The following is an 18,118-nucleotide window of genomic DNA, read 5'->3' as shown; positions in this document are numbered from 1 at the left end:
GTCAAAGCCTAATCCACTCTCTTCCAATAGTCATTCCATTCCTCTAATGCAAAGTGTGAAGAGCAATGGCGAAAGGGGGCACCCCTGTTTTAAACCTCTTCGAATGTACACGGGCTCTGTGCCCGTACGCCCTTCCCATGATTGCCCTGAGCAGCCCTACAAATTCTGACCCAATCCCCTCTTCTAGTATCTGCAACAACAATCCCCTATACGTTGTCATATATGCTCCCTTTATGTCCAGAAACAGTAGCCATGTTGGTCTGCCCTGCGCTGCCGAAATTTCGATGGTCTGGGTTGATACGAAAATATTGTCTTCTAAGCGCCGACCCAGCCGTAATACATTTTGCCGTTCGAGGACTACTGTGCCGGCTGCCGGCAAATTTCCGCGCCGTCTACTGTGCCGGCTGCCGGCACAATAGTAGTGATACACAAATGCCGGCAGTTTGGTCACATGACTCCAACTAGCCAATGGTGGTGAAGTGCCGGCAACACTCCACGCAGCCCACTTTGCCGGCTGCCGGCAACATAGTTCCATACACAAAGGCTGTTCTTGCTGCATCCAAGCTTAGCACTTGGCGTTATTTCCGTTACTTGCGAGCACAACAGTCATTGAAATAACCAGATTGAAGTCAAAGCAATAGCGGCAGTGTTTTTTTCGTCTAGTACAGTGCAAGAGACAGACAACTTCTACACGCAGGCTACAGTAAAAATTCAGGCGAACTCACGTGGTCAGACAACATGGCTCACCTGTTGCACCGAGTAGGAACCAGCAGACATACTAGCCTAGAACTGCGTTTCTGCTCCTTACAAAGTGTAGGCACCTTTACGCACTGGAGCTCGATACTGCGTCAGTATTTATATTACATAACTTCTCTCCATGCCACTTGTCCAACCGTACACAACGTACACAACCAACAACGGCTCAGAGCACCCACTATACAGCAAACGGCATGGCGCATAGATTGGCCCGAACTGGTGTACGCCCTTTCTTGGTGGGTTGGAGACTAGCACACCTCGCGGTCATTTGCAGTAACTTTTCGTTGCCAAAAATACCGCGCTAAGTTTAAAAAGTACTGGCTACACGAATCTACATTGGGGGGAAAGTTGGGTCTCGGGAGACAAATGAGACCGCATATATCTGTTCTGTAGCCACCCTCTCTTCTCTCTATAATTACAGCAGGCCACAACTACAGTTTGACCAAGGCTATCCATTTGGCAGAGCTCTTTATTCAGCCGACTGTACATCTAGCATCTGGAGCCATTTCTTCGCTCTCCAGCAGCACAAAAAGAAACAAAAAGAAAAAAAATTGTTGCAAGGGGTAGAGTAAGATGTGTTAACCCAGTGGAACAAAGAGCAGGATCGAAAATAAAAGGACGCGGGAACCGAAGGAAATAACTGTTAACTCGAACCTGATGTTTTTAAAGCCTTTGAAAACGCCTTTTCAAGAGCATTTATGATTCAGGAAAACGGTGGCGAAAGCGCTATGAATCGATATATATTTAAAAAAAAAAAAAAAAAACAAGCGGCCTCGGCTGCAGGTCAAAATAAAATATAAGAATGACAGTGTGTGGACTGAAGACAGGTGATACTTAAGCGCAGCGAGAGAGAGAGAGAGAGAGAGAGAGAGAGAGAGAGAGAGAGAGAGAGAGAGAGAGAGAGAGAGAGAGAGAGAGAGAGAGAGAGATAGAGATAGAGAGAGATACCAGTCAACTTGCTGTGTTGACTAGACCCTTTGCAAAAAGGCGGACAACACTGAATATTCAGCGGTGGTATCACTGGTGGTGAATGCGACGACGCCATTAGAAAGGAAGCAGGACGTAGCAACGCCGTTGCGGTTGCACGTTTTCGCCCACGGCTTCACGAGTCTGTTGCCCCACGACGCGTATGCACTTACGTGGACGGTGGACGGTAGCTACCCCACAGAAACACTGTACTCGCAGCCTTTTCGCTTCCTTTCTAATGGCGGCGCAGCGGCTGCACAGTGTTTCCATAAATGATCACCAATCAGCATCTCTTCATGTTACATCTGGTTTACCCCAAGGAAGTGTTTTGGGTTAAATACTGTTCCTTGTCGACATCAATGACATCGTCAATAATATTGATTCTGGTGTGCAGATTAAACTGTTTGCTGACGACTGTGTTCTATTCAGGGAAATTAACTGTCCTGGTGATCAAACCGAACTTGATAATAACCTTGCAAATATTTCAAAATGGTGTAGTATGTGGGGAATGATGATAAATACTGATAAATGTGTCTATATGCAGCTTACCAGTAAGGAACGTCCATTAAAGCATGCATACAAATTAGAAAGTGATTTTCTAAAAGAGCTAACAAGCTACAAATACTTATAGGACTAACGATTACTGACACCCTCTCTTGGAAATTGCACATTAAAAACATATGTTCAGCCGCTCTTCGTAAACTTGGTTTCTTAAGGCATAAACTGCGCAATTCTCCCTCAAAATTAAAACTGATGTGCTATTTATCATATATAAGGCCTAAACTAGAATACGCCAGTGTCGTATGGGACCCGCACACGAAAGTTAATATTAATGAACTTGAAAGAATACAAAGGAAGGCAATTCGATTTATCTACTCCAAACTCTCACGAACCCATTCCCCAACCCAGCTAATGTTTGATAACGCCATCCACACGCTTGAATCACGCAGGCGTGATTTGCGACTTGATTTTATTTTTTTGTTGCTGAACCGCAAACTGTCGGTAGACCCATCCCCGTACTTATCTTTTCTTCCAACCAGGCCAACTCGGCACTTCCATGCTAACTTACTAACCCCGTTTTTTGCCAGAACTGATACGTTTATGTATTCGTTTTTCCCTCGGACCGTGTCTGACTGGAACACGTTAAGTGAACCGTATTCTGCACACATTCCTCAGAGTAATCGCATTTCTTGTTGTCCTTGAGTTGTTATTTTTCTTGTAGCTGTATATCTACCATATGCCCGTCCTGCTTGGACCTACTGTGGTCTGCAGTATGTATGGAATAAATAAATAAATAATACGATGCAGTTTATACCGTTTATTAAAAGTGCGGACCATATAATTGCTACTTTTTCCTCCATGCTCAGGCAGGTAGGAAATGGTATTTTTCAGCATCATTTTATATAATTTGCTGCTTTTGTTCAATTCAATCTATGTTATTCTGTACAGGAGTTCCCATTAGAGTCCAGACACCTGCTCGCGAAAAACTTCATCTATTCAACTATTTCATCGCTTTCCTTTTGTATATGCCAATGAATAACACGTGATCCAATTGGCGCTATAAGATTCTATCTGAAATCATTCACTAGATAGAAAAAAAATTCCCCGCATTTCCCCGAGGGGAAGAATGTGAAAGTGCGAATACACGAGTTGAATTTGCGCGGTTCGGTAATGTTCGCGAAAGAGAGATCACACACACACACACAACTACAAAGAAAGAAAGATGCATTTATTCACAGACACCTATTTGTGTTGTCGTTGTACTTGATTGCTAGAGCGGATCTCAGCTTTGAAATTTCGTGTCAGTACTCCTTTAAGCAGGTGCATTAGCCCTTCTCACGCCCGATTCTTGGCCAATCCCCCACGTGGGTATGTGCCATGTCAGCGGCCAGGCTGCGCGCGCCCATCTCCACGTGCGCGGACATCGCCGGTGGACGCAGGTTCAGGGTCGCTTAAGAAGTGCATTGCACTTAATAAACCTGGCCACTCTAGCTGCCCACGTGGCGGTCCCGAGTACCCCAACAACCAGCACTACATGTGGTGTGGGACTGCTTACAGAAAGACTCCCTTTCCCCTTCTCCTTGCACTTGGGCGGAGTGGCTTGTCCCCCCAGAGGATCCCCAAAAACAGCTCAAACTCGCTCTCCGCAAGCGCACGAAAAGCGCAGGCCGGTATCCACCCTCAGTCCGACAATTGACCACCTCCTCATTACGACTGACAGAAGAGGAGCACTGGGAGGCCCTCCTCCAACACATTGAGGCAGTTCTTGGGAGCGACTGGTAACGGCAGCCCCTTCCCCCAGCAACGCATAAGCCTTTATAGAAGGGCAAATAAAGATGTTTCTCTCTCTCTCTCTCTCTCTCTCTCTCTCTCTCTCTCTCTCTCTCTCTCTCTCTCTCTCTCTCTCACACACACTCTCTCTCTCTCTCACACACACTCTCTCTCTCTCTATCTGAAATATAGACAACTCCAGCTGATATTTTGGTCTTCCTCGTCCCTGTTTTCGGCTCTGCTCTGCTAGAGTGATTAAATGACTTAACCAGCCAGCCCACTGGCGAGCAGTAGTTAATTAATATCATAATTTCAGGGTTGCTGGCTGAAATAAACAGAGGAAATAGGAGAACTTGCGACGCTTAAGAAAAAAAAATTCAAGGCGTACATTATTAATGTTCAGTTGTCTTTGCAAAATGGAGCACCACGTGCCCAACCAACCATCTTGCAAAATTCCTGAGCCAGCACACTGAAAAAAGAGCACGTCTCGTGATACGAACCAGCAGTGCTATAGACCCTTTGCAAAAAGGCGGACAACACTGAGAATTCAGCGGTGGTAACACTGGTGGTGAACGCGACGACGCCATTAGAAAGGAAGCAGGTCGTAGCAACGCCGTTGCGGTTGCACGTTTTCGCCCACGGCTTCACGAGTCTGTTGCCCCACGACGCGTATGCAATTACGTGGACGGTGGACGGTAGCTACCCCATAGAAACTCTGTGCTCGCAGCCTTTTCGCTTCCTTTCTAATGGCGGCGCAGCTTGCTGCTTTTCCGCCAACGATTTGGCCATATTGCAAAGGGTCTATTGTTCAAGAAGCCTTTCCTGCAGACGCAATGTCTCCATGAGCGATACGAATGTGAGTGGTATGGGTTATCAAGAGCAATCTATTCGCCGCGAGCTCGACATGTAGGTGGCGACAGCGTCGCGCTGCTAGTGTGGATGCTCCGCTGAGCGGCCCGTAAGAATCACACTGTGGGCGCGCTTCGTGCCTTTTTCCCGCCGTATGTGCGCACGAAAGGTGCAAACAAGAGTGGTATGCTGTAGTTCGGTTCCTCAACGTTCAATGTATAGCATGGAAGCAGCAGTCAGTTTTCATTACTACACCAAAAAAAAAGCGACGACTCATCGGGAATCTCAGAATGGCCGCAGAAAGCAACATCAGAGAATGGACGCAGAACATTTTAAAATGCAAAGAAGGCAGCGACGCACCAATAGACCCCATGATACCGGCCCCGTACGTCGATTCTAAGCTACAGTGTATCGCAGCATCGAAGCGAGATGGAAAAAACACCGGCACAGGAAAGCACTGAGAAGAAAGCTACAGAACCTTAAGATAGCAATAGCCAAACACGCAGACTACCTGACGCGATTACAGTGGCTCCAAGTGTGCGACGAAATGCGCGGCACACTATCGATGAAGCGCACGTGGGCGATCCTACGGAAACTAATCGACCCCAGTAACAACAAGACAGAATCGGCCAAGAAGATCGCGAAACTTATACAAGATTACCAGGGCTCGGAATTACAAATGCATGGAGAGCTTGTAAAACTATACGCAACGCAAAATGATAGTATGCGCTCTCCCCCTCCGCATTATATGGGCGCGAGAAACGAAATGCTAGACGCCGAATTCACATTCGAAGAGGTGCACGCCGCGATTAGACCACTCAGAAGAGCGACCTCACCTGGAGAAGACAAGATAGCCAACAAGATCCTACGACATCTAGAGGAGACGGCGATTCAGACTCTAACAGACTACTTTAACAAGGTGTGGCGGGAGGGGGAAGTGCCCCCTGACTGGAAGCACGCTGACATAACACTCATTCCAAAGCCAAGCAAGCCAATAAAAATAGAAAATCTCACACCAATATCGCTTACGTCGTGCGTGGGGAAACTCATGGCACAGGTCGTGAACTCCCGCATAGTAGATTACCTCGAGACGAACGACATGCTACCACACAACCAACTCGGTTTCAGACCAAGGCTCTCCACCCAGGACGCACTTCTACAGATTCAACACGACTTATTGGACCACCCACCGAAAAAAGACAACGCGGCCATTTTAGCCATTGACCCCCACAAAGCCTTTGATAACGTCTCGCACAACGCAATACTCACAGAAATCTCCACGCTCGAGCTAGGAGAAAGAACATTCGCTTACGTTAAATCCTTCCTCACAGGCCGGACGGCCAGGATGAAGCTAGGAACGTCCCAAACACAGATCTTCAAGATGCCAGACAAGGGGACCCCCCAGGGAGCCGTAATTTCGCCTTTGCTCTTCAACCTCGCAATCCGACCGATGGCCAAAGCATTATACAGCATCCGAGGACTAAGATAAACTATATACGCAGATGATATCACCCTTTGGGTTGACCGGGGCAGCGACGCCGACATCGAACAGACGCTAAGGACAGGCGCCGAAATAATCGCGGAACTCGCAACCAAGGCGGGCCTCGCTTACTCAACGACAAAATCCGAACTGATGATTCTTCATCCCCCCAGGACGAAACCGGCCACCCAACCGCCCATCAAAGTCGACATCGGAGGATAAAACATACCCACCGTCTCAAGCTTAAAAATACTAGGACTACGGATACTGGCCAACAGAGGGCCAACCGAGACAGTACGCGTCCTACGATCACACACGATACAAACAATTTCCATGCTAAGAAGAATAACCTCAAGGCAACGTGGCCTCACAGAGGAAGAGAGATAATAAGGATCGTACAAGGCTTCATAGTCAGCAGATTCAGTTATCACCTGCCTTATGTGAACTTAACCCAATCGAACAAAGATTCGCTCGACGCTCTACTTCGGAGAGCCTACCGCACGGCCCTGCACATTCCCCACTCTGCTTCAACAACCAGACTTGCGAACCTGGGCATACACAATACCGTAGGCGAGATAATCGATGCCCATCAGACGGCACAGATACACAGGCTGGCGCAGACCGCGACGGGCAGGTCCATACTGCAGCGGATCCAAATTCAACCGCCCAACACCGACTCCACTCCGGCCAGGATACCAAGAAACATCCGAGACCTAATCAAAGTCAAACCTATCCCCAGAAACATGCACCCGACCTTCCACGCGGGAAGAAGAGAGGCACGCGCGCAGTACCATTCGCAGCACTACCCACCAGACAAACACACCGTGTATGTGGATGCGGCACAGTATACCCCGGCAGAGCAGCCTTCGCAATCGCAGGCATCGCCTCCGCCACAGAAACGCAAACAACAATAAAAGCCTCCATCTGTACGGCAAACCCCACCACTGCAGAAGAAGCGGCCCTGGCTCTCGCCATAACCAAGACGCCAACACCGACCGTCGTCCTGTCAGACTCACAGCAGGCGCTACGCAATTATGAGAAGGGCAGCATCTCAGCCTCGGCCCTAAAAATTCTCGTGAAAAGACCTCCCGACCAGCCCGTGATACTGCTGTGGACCCCGGCTCATACTGGCGTGGGAACCAACGAGGTAGCTAATGACCAGGCCCGAGCATTAATACCCCGGGCGAGCACTTCTCTTGGTTCTACGCATGGATCCGCGCTCGAGTTCACTGGGTACTCCCTCACCACATACCGAGACATCACACAACACTACCGCCTCACCCGCAGAACACTACCACCGCCCAACGCCAAACTTACGATAGAGGAAGCACAGATGTGGAGCACTCTACAAACCCATTCCTTCCCATATCGCACGCAGTTACAGCACTCCCACCCACACCTCTTCCTCTCCGCAGAGTGTCCGAGATGCCGCAGCCTCGACACGCTATACCTCTCTTTGTGCGAGTGCCCCGCGGACCCTTACCCCCCCTTCCCCACCCCCACCCACTGGGAGCAGGCCTTGGGTAGCTCTTGCCTCGTGGATCAACGGACCCTGACGCAACGTGCGCTGCAGGTCGCTTCGGTCATCTGGGCTGAGGCCACCGCCCCAACCTGAACCCAGTGCCTCGCCAATAAAGTGTTTTTCTCTCTCTCTCTCTCTCTCTCTCTCTCTCTCTCTCTCTCTCTCTCTCTCTCTCTCTCTCAGAATGGCCGTAATTGTGACAATGAACTTGTACGCTGTGGCTCGTAGCAAGCTCAATCTTTCCAGACTACGGCTTTGAGCGTTCAATAAAAGCATAAATAAAAACAAATCAGGAAGCATCGATCTCTGAAATTCAGTTTACAACGGCAATCTCAATCGCTTTCGCTGGTGCATGACGCATTCTTGCATTTGTGGGATGCCCTGAAATGGTAACACTACTTAACTGCCCCGAAATTCTTTCTAAGAGCTTACGATATTTTTTTTGTGTTCAAAAGGCAATATAAAATTACTGAATTTTGATCAGCGCAGAAATATAAATGTAACCACTCTAACGGGTCTTTCAAATGAAATTTTAACGACTCTGAAGGAAGGTTTGATGAATAACGGTTTCGGGTCACTTATTTACGGCTTTCGTCGCAAGCGAATTGCGAATTGAATTGTCAACGCACTCAGTACAATCAACATCTCATGTTTAGCTAGGATTTCGCAAAGTGACAAGCAGGTTTACAGTGCAAACCAAGCTTCTGGGACCTCGCAGTGAGCACAAATTTTCTGTTACGGCGGCTCTGTTGACCATTTGCGTTCCTTTTAAAATCTAACAGGTGCCTGCAACAGCGAGATGTGTTTGCATTCTTGCGTATAAGGTCGCTTACGAACCCTAAAGATAGCAATAAATGAAGTTGTGCTGTTGCAGATGTAGTAAAACATTTCCTTTTTATTTCTCGTTGCGAATCAGCGCAACGGGTTCCCGGTAACTACTTTGTTTTGTAAACTGAATATTGCCTTAATCTTGGCATTTAATTCTTGAGGATTGTTTAAAAAATGAAATTCTGTGCATTTAGTTTTTTTTCGGGAAGAGGGGGGGGGGGGGGGGTCCTGCCAACGTTGCAAGAGCAGCGAGAAGAGAACGCATTTAACGCGAAAAGCCAAACTATGGTTATCAGTATTACTTACAATCGAAACTACACTAGGCGTCGTGTTCTGTAGCGGTGAAAAAGCAGTAGGTATTTTTAAAACTTTTTAACCCCCCTTTGGTCTGGGATTGTCCAGGAATTGTGGCGCGCCTTTTTCAAAATTGTATTGAAAGCAAGCATTGTGGGAAAAAATTAAAAAAGAAAACAGCGATTCATGGAACACACCCCTCACACATGTGGGCAACAACGTGCATTATATTACGCGTTTTCTCCTCTTTCTTTAAACTTAGGTCCACCTTAAGAGGTTAAGACGTGACCATATTAGGCATTTGGTTATGCTGAGTGAGACACGTTTCTGGACAAGGTGATTCATGTCTGATTTGAAAATGATATATATGAACATGACACACGAAATGCCACATGACAGACGCAAACTCACAACTGCTTAATTTTACCGAAGAATCCCCCTAAATACTCTTGCGCATCCATAGAAACGTATTTTAAATAATACGTAAAATGAGCTACTCGATACAGTTGAATAAATGTTTATTCCTCCTCCTCAGTATAAACAACGACTGTCCAAAAATGGTATTTATTTTAGAAAACGTACCGGAAGGACACGATCACACAGGCGCTTGCGGGTGTAAAATACGTGTCCGGTAAAGTATGGGCGATAGCGCACGGGTCGTGTGCAGTGTAAATGTTTTTGTTTGTTTCTTCTTTCTATAAGGACACAGCGCAATTTTACAAGGGTGTGGAATTTGCCCGCGTATGCACAGGTCTTGTCGCTTCTTACCAGTTTCGCGTACTAAACTTTTATTCTTTAAATAATCACCACGCCACCTTCCAAAAGCACCCTTCGACGTTCCCGAAACGGCAGACGACTGCACTCAACAATAAGAAAAGTGCAATGTGTGGAAGCAATGTTTATAACACGTTTCACACTCAAGCGGTGACCAGGGCGAAGATGTTTCGTGGAATTAAACCATCGCATTAACCCGCAACGGCCGCTGAATATTGCGTTTCTAGAGGAAATGTGCAAGCAGAGGTAACTATGTCATTGCTTACTGCCAAACGAGCACACGTATTGGTTGTTTTGTCGTGTGCAGCACGCGTCTTGCGCCGCACGCAACGTGAAAAAGCAGACGCGGGAGCGCCATCCACACTAGGTGCGGTTCGTCCCGCCGCCGCCAGGGGCCGACTGTGTTCACGCTCGGGGCGAATACCCCTCGAGACCTATACTACTCGAAACCTACCACTCCGAACAGTACTGCGGAGACATACTTTAAACAGCACGCACAGGCGTATTCTTTTCCTGCCACTCGCTTTGCTTGTCATCTGTACTCCAAGGATTTTCCAAGACCTAGCGGTATTATCGAACACCAAGTTCACGCGGGGGAGAAACATTTCGAGTGCCATCTCAGCGCTAAGGCCTTCAAGGATAACTCACTTATCCGTTGTCACCTGAAAAGTGATGTCGCGCAGGCGATTTTATTTCTCAGTCTCTGCAATCTTGCGTGCCACACTCGAAGGATTCACCGATTGCGGGATTTGTCCCCAGGGACAGATGAGAACGGAGTATTTAAACAAAGAGGACATGAGCAAGCGTGGGGAGTTCTTCCTGGTAGTTCCCAGGTGCTGCGCCTATGTGATGACTGGGGATAGGACCCCTCTCCAGAGTGGCATGCAAAAGAGAATGGCAGTCGAGCCTCGTTATAACGAACACTGATATAGCGAATTATCGGTGATAGAGAACTAAATATGTACTTTGGTTGGTCACGCATTATTTCAGTGGCATTTATACTTTTTACAACGAAGCCGAAACAGCGAGAGCAGCGCGCGATATTGGCTATAACGAAGCTAAGCTATATATTTGGTTCGCGCGAGGCTCAAAACTCAAAGGGTAGCATAAAAAAGAAATAAAGATGGAAGATAACACAACAATTTTTTAATAGTTCGTAAAACTACAAAAGTTGAAAACGCGCGCCCTTGTGTGCGGGGACAGCGTGGAAAACTTTATCGGGCTCAGTGCCGTGAAAAGCCACCAGACGAAGATCACATCATTCTTCAAATAAATAAGAAGCTAGGCCGGCCTCTTTCGTCAAACGAACTTTGTTCTGATGTAATTTCACATTCTCAAGGTCTAGTCTATTTGATTGGTTAGAGCAAATTAGATAGAGCCAATCAGATTGATTAATCTACTTCCCCGATACTACTACATTATAACGAGGTTAGACTAATTATTTGTGGCTGCGAGGCCCTTCGAATAAAATTCTGGCATGGCAGCAACGATCACGCCGAAAGAAGGCCCTCCCGACCCGAATGCGCGGCGTTATTACCACTGCCCGAACCCGTTCAACCTTCAGAAAAAACTTGGACACATTCTCAACACCATGGGCTAAGACCAACGCACATGCCCCTTGTGCATCGAAATATTCGTTCTAAAGGACAACATTGAGCGTCACTTACTGAGACAGCGTAAACACGTGCCCGAAAACACAGCCTGCTTGATAGGGCTATCGAGCAGTGTGACACAAGACCACTTACACCAAGCCGAATATGTACCACAGAATGACGTTCGCAACGTCGAGGACTCGATGGCGGTGAAGGACTCCCACCAGTGCCGCGTCTGCGGGAAGAGTTCTCTGTGTCAAGCAATCTGACCCGCCATCGAAAGACCCATTGCGGAGAGCAAACTTCGTCAGCTTAAGTTCTTGTGTAGAAGCAGCTTCCGGCGTCGCGCATCGGCACACAATGGCGAAAAGCCATCTCGCTGTGCTCTGTGAATGACTTCTTTCCCATCCTGCAGCGCCACATCGGCCTTGTGCACGAGAAAAGGAAGGCAGCTACAACTGCGGCTTGCCCATGAGGCATGCAGTGTGCACCGTCTACTTCGGTAAGGAAACAGCGCGGTAACATATTTCCCTGTTCATTCTTCCCTGAGCAGTTCAAACACAAACCCACTCTAGGAAGCCACTTTGAGAAGTGGAGCGGCGACAAAGCCTTCCAGTGCTTCATTGCACAAGGCGGCAGCGGCTGGCATGAAGTTCGCCTGTAACCACTCTCCGCTGCCTTTTGCAGTTATCCTGGTTATCATCGCGAAGCCCAGCAGAAATCGTCGTGGAAGATTCAAGATCCCGAGTCAACTGATTCGTCGCACGGCGGCACGGAGCACTACGTCAGACCGCGAAAACTACAAAAGCCTGCTGCAAGATCGACTACCCTTCATTGCACAAGGCGGCAGCGGCTGGCGTGAAGTTCGCCTGTAACCACTCTCCGCTGCCTTTTGCAGGTTGGTGTTACGTACATTTTATGTTAGTAGCCTATATTTTTAGCCACCGCTGCCGCCTGTGCTGATGTTATTGTTGATGTGATTGTGTCACGTGTACGCTGTCGAAATGACGGGTGATGAGTCAACTGATATTTGCTTGGTGTGCCAGGAAACCATTACGTCTGATGCCGCTGCAATCACATGTACTGAATGTGCATTCTCTTATCATGCTGGTAACTGCTCAGGGGTGGCAGAGGCGACGGTTCGGTCCAAACCTGATATCGGAACGACATGGCTGTGCGCTACCTGCAAAGGCGCTAAACTAAGGAGTGGCCACAAATCTGGAAAGTCAAATAAGGAATAAAAATTACGCCCATTTTCCCGCGAGGGAACCCCGGTGTGATGCGACGCATCGGGGGGTTCAATTGGCGTTTCCATTGGGTTGATTTTCTAAATCGGGTAAAACGTGTTGTGAACGCGTATGATGTATTCCATCACATGCGGGTGTTCTCATACGCGGGAGGATGGGCGTAATTTTACTTTTAATGAAGGGACCGTCGCTTCCATCACGTCTTCATCGGAAGAATCAAGTCAAGCACGCAGTCGTCAAGCAAAGTGACGCGAAGTCGAACGAGAGCGAGCGCTGACTGAACCGCCGCAGCGCGATACCCGCTTTATATTCACAGCGCCTCAAGGAGAGGAGACAACGGAGGAGAGTCGCGCATGCGCACGCTTGCGCGACGGGAGCGGAGCGAAGCGCGCTCACACAACTGTTGTTTATGATAATGAGGCGGAGTGAGAGCGTTGCGGACGCCGGACAACGCCGACGCAGGAGGGACATGCCTCAGAGCAAGAGATACGTCGCATCTAAAAAGCAGTGGACATATCTGATAAGCTGGCAGTAATGAACCGAAGGATCGCTGCGCTTCTGCCGCTCGTGAGCCAGATGAACGAACTGATGAAAATCAAAGAAACTGTTAGAAACATTGAAACTGCGGTTGAGAATTTGTCTGCTAACTACGATGCCTTGTTGTTAACGGTTGACTCGCAGACAAAAGACATTGCTGACCTGAAGGCCAGAGTAGAAAAAGTAGAATGTAGCGCTCCGACGCAAGAACTGATAGAGCTGAAAAAGGAACTAAACGACCTTGAACAATACAGTCGCAATCGTAACCTAGAAATTCATGGTCTGGAACATACCGAAGGCGAGAACTTGCTGTCCAAACTGAACAGCATTGGCCGTAAGCTAAACATTGCTGAAGTTACCGCCCGAGAAGTTGAAGCCATACATAGACTGCCATCGAAGCCAGACAAAGTCCCAATTGTTCTGGTTCGGTTCGAATCCCGGTACACAAAAGAAAAATGGGCAGAACAGAGACCGCTACTGAAAATCAAGGAACCTGGCCTCCGTTTTTTCGACAACTTGACACCGTACAACAAGAACCTTCTATGGATGGCTAAAACAAGAGCACTCGAACGATCCTATCAGTTTGCGTGGCAAAAAAATGGCAAGGTGCTCGTCAAAAAGAAGCAGGGTGACCGTACCATCCACATCAAATCGGAAGATGACCTTAACAAAATCGTTGGAATCCCGTAATGGGAAACCGGGCACCGCCTCCCTCATGGCTGAAATGTCGCGCAGTTATGATGATGCTGTTTCTTTTCGTCGTATTCTTGCTCCAATAAGGTGTCAACAGAATTCAGTGTCAATTTTTTGCCTAAATGCGCAAAGCTTGCGAAACAAATATGTGGAAGTTTCTTTGTACATGGAAGAGCTGAAGTATAATTTTAATGTATTAGCTTTTGCGGAAACCTGTTTTAGCAATAAAACTGATGTCGTACAGTTCGATCGTTATTGCTCTGAGGCTATATTTAGGCGTAGTAAAAGAGGCGGGGGCCTAGCACTTTACATCGCTGACGGTATCTCGTATCGTGTCATTACCGAATATACTGTGATCACTGATGACTATGAGTATCTAGCAGTCGCCGGCAAAACTTTCGCTGTTGCAGTTATCTACCGACTGCCTTCCCGTCCCTTATCTATTTTTCTTCACTTCCTTGAACGACTAAGCGAATACTTACTGTCCTTGAACCTTCAAGTAGCAATGGCAGGTGATTTTAACATTAGCATGCTTGTAAGTAATGCCGCCAGCTCTGATCTTTTGGAATCGATCTCTTCAGTTGGTCATACAAACGTTATCAATATAGCTACACGTGTCACCAATACAAGTTATTCCTTAATCGACCTCTGCCTTACGTGTTCTCTAGACGGGTGCATGTATACTGGCGTTTTATCTGCAAGAATTAGTGACCACATGCCAGTTTTTTGTTTTTTATCTGGAGCGAATGCGCGCCAGGGTGTGGCAGAAAAGGGTTTTCGCAGATTCATTAACGAAAGAAGTTGTGGTACGTTTCGACAAATGCTTTCAACACTAACCTGGGCAAACGTTTTAAATACTGCAAATCCTAATGAGGCTTACGACTTGTTTGTAGAGGTATTTAGCGAAGCCTACAATTTCGTTTTTCCTCTAATAGAACAAAAACAATTCCGGAAAGCGAGGAAACAATGGGTTACTAGGGAAATCCTAAATAAAATGAAATTCAGGGACCGTTTGTTTCACGAGTTTATAAAAACTGAGGATATTGGTAAGTTGTTGGAATACAAAAAAAAGAAATATTCTAACAACTCAACTGAAGAAAGCGCGATCTATGTATTATATGAATAAGTTTTCGGCCGCTTACGATAAACCACAACAAACTTGGACGCTACTAAGGTCCCTCGTATCTCTTAACAAAGTTACCGTCCCAGACGAAATCATTGTTGACGGTTGTTCGTACTCGGGTACGGCCTTGGCAGATAAATTTAATAGTTACTTCCTAACGTCTGGTGAATCGCCCCTCCTACGTAGCTCCTTTAGGGCTTATATAAGAGATAAAGTTCCTTCTTCCATTTTTTTAGCACCGACTTCCCCGTACGAAGTTGAATCAATAATTAAAAAGATGAAAAATGCATGTGCGAGCGGCTTCGATGATATTGCCGCGTGGAACTTATTAGAGGAATGAGCTAGCCGAGAAATGAGCTGGCCAGACACTCGACTTGCAAAGGGCGCAATCCCCCAAAGTGGGCATGTGCCATGGTTGTGCGGCAGCCTGGCTATCCGTCGAGGAAGAAGAAGACGCTCTGGTGGACTAGCGTGTGCACGAGCAGAAAGACCTAGCTGCCTGTCCGAATTTGCCTTCCTAATTATCTGCCAATAGAGACACATTCGTTTACTACTTGTGAATAAGCGTTTTCCTTGCTCCGCAACATCTGTGGTGACCCGCCGCGGTGGCTCAGTGGCTAAAGGCCTATAAACGGTACCTCCGGCGAGGTCGTTCCGTTCCGGCCAAAATCATTCCGGCGGCCGGAACGCCCGGCGGATGGCGGAAGGGGTTTAAACGGTCTCTGCGGCACACCGCGCACTCTGGCGCCGCTAGAACCATCTTATTGGCCGGCGAGTCCAATGACGTGCGTGCAATGCTTTTACTTTTTTTTATTAATGCGTGCTCGATTCGAAGACGTTTGTTGTGTACTTTCGGCGTTGAGAGGCCGCGATATGGATTTACGCCAACTTCAGTAGTGTGAGAGCAGTCTGGAAAAACTAACCTGACCTGGGCAATGGTCGTGCTTGCGCGAGAAACGCGCAGCGCCCCGCGTCGTATGTTGCACCTGGGTGTCAGTATTTGTGTAAAGCACAAAGCTACATAACAAGCTGCCAGCCGGCGCCCGCGCGACTGCACAAAAGCAATCGTAGGTAAAAACTGTCGGCAGCTGATTTTAAGCAACGCACGTACATACCGCGGTTTGCTTGTGCATGTTTACGCCATTTGTTTAGATACCCTTATTTACCATCGCTAGGTAGCTACTCCAGGATACTGATTATTAAAACCAAACAAGACGCGGATCTCGTTAGGGGCGAACGGATCTGATAGTACAGTGAAGCGAGAAGTGTCTAGTTCATATCGTAGCATCGCCCCCGCTCCCCCGCCGACCTCCCGCTTGTCATATTCGACCCGTAGCCGTAGGACACCGCGGGACGCTGCCGCTTCCCATCATTTATTTAGCCTCCGCAGGAATTTAGATCAAGGGTCATAATATAGTTTTAAACCTACAATTTCATTACCCAACAGCGCTTGCGCAAGTTTATTCCGTTTAGATTTGAAGTGACCCCAGTTTGCGAACTGTAGTGAAGCAATATTCAGTCAACTGGAGTGGGTGCAGGGACGCCGGAACCGGGGGGGCAAGGGGGGCCAGAGCCCCCCCAAGCATTTTTATGTCAGGGCTTGGCCCCCCCTACTTCCTGCCTCATTGACATTTTTTTGCGCAACTTACGGTCTCCAAGTTTCTATAAATTTGGCTCCATCACTGACGTGAGAGTAGCCAATTTTGCGTTGATAATACTCGCAAAACGTGACAGCTGCAGCCACGGATTACCGAACCGACACGCTGACACTGGTCTGCGTGGCTGCAACTTGCGCTGAGGTAAAAAAAAGCGGGAGCTGTTTTCTCGTCTCCCTAGGCCTGCAGTCTCAGACGTTTCTTGTGCGGGGTTACAATAGGTATTGTACTGACTCAGCATCGCGACGTGGAATAATTGCCACCACCACCACTACCAACAACATCATCATCATCATCATCGGCCTATTTAAGTCCACTGCAGGACGAAGGCTTCTCCCATTGACTTCCATCCGCTCCTGTCCTGCGCTGTTCGAGTCCATTCTTTGCTTCCGAACTTTCGTATTTCGTCCCTCCATCGAGTTACCGGCCTTCCCCTCCTTCTGGTCCCGTCTCTCGGTAGCCACTCAGTTACCCTGGTGGTCCACCGGTTGTCATTTCGTCTCATTACATGGCCTGCCCAAGTCCATTTCTTCTTATTTTGAATTATGATATCTTCTACTCGAGCATGTTCCCTGATCCAGGAGGCTTCGTTTCCTGTCCCTAAGTGTTACTCCTATCATTATTCGTTCCATGGCTCGTTGAGCCGACCTAAGTTTTCTTTCCAATTGTTTAGTAAGGCGCCAAGTTTCCGCCCCATATGTCAACACCGGTAGTACGCATTGGTTGTATACTATTCTTTTTAGTGATAGAGGTAGCTTAATTTTGAATATTTGGGGGTGCTTGCCGAATGCACCCCGTCCCATTCCTATCTGGGCCAGATTTCTTTCTCGTGGTTAGGGTCAGCACTGACAACCTGTCCAAGATGGATATAATCTTCTACTTCTTCTAGTATTTCGGTACCTAGGCGGAAGAGAGTGCTTCCAGCATGTTTATTTAGCATTACTTTAGACGTATTCATGTTTATCTTTAATCCGATGGCCCAGCTTTCTGACTAGGTCTTGAAGCATTTTTTACAGGTGTTCTGCAGTCTCACTGAACAAGACTATGTCGTCCGCAAACCTCAAATGGCTCAAGAATTCTCCGTTTGCCCGTAATCCCACCTCTTCCCAGTTAAGCTTCCTAAATATATTTTCCAGACATGCTGTGAACAATTTTGGTGCTCCCTTTCTGATCGTAAACTTTTCGCTTTTCGTGTGGAGGATTTTCCTTCCCGTACACCCCTTATATATGTCGTCTAGGAGTCTTATGAAAGTCTCCTCGATTCCCTGGTCTTTTAATGCTTCCAGCACTGCTGCGGTGTCTAGCGAATCGAACGCTTTTTCATAGCCTATGAATGCCATGTGAAGGGGTTTATTATACTCCGCTGATTTTTCAATTGCTTCATTGATGACATGGATGTGATCTGTCGTCCTTTTCTAAAGCCGGCTTGTTCCCTCGGTTGTTGGAAATCTAGGCTGTCGCTTATGCGGTTAACTATTACCTTGGTAAACAACCAACACACCACCGAGAGGAGGCTGATCTCCCTTCTTGT

This window comes from Haemaphysalis longicornis, unplaced genomic scaffold, assembly GCF_048455015.1.
Source record: "Haemaphysalis longicornis isolate Haplotype H1 unplaced genomic scaffold, Haemaphysalis longicornis Haplotype H1 scaffold_2, whole genome shotgun sequence".
In the NCBI taxonomy this organism is placed as follows: domain Eukaryota; kingdom Metazoa; phylum Arthropoda; class Arachnida; order Ixodida; family Ixodidae; genus Haemaphysalis; species Haemaphysalis longicornis.
The sequence above is the reverse complement of the archived record's forward strand: the minus strand, read 5'-3'. Positions refer to the sequence as shown.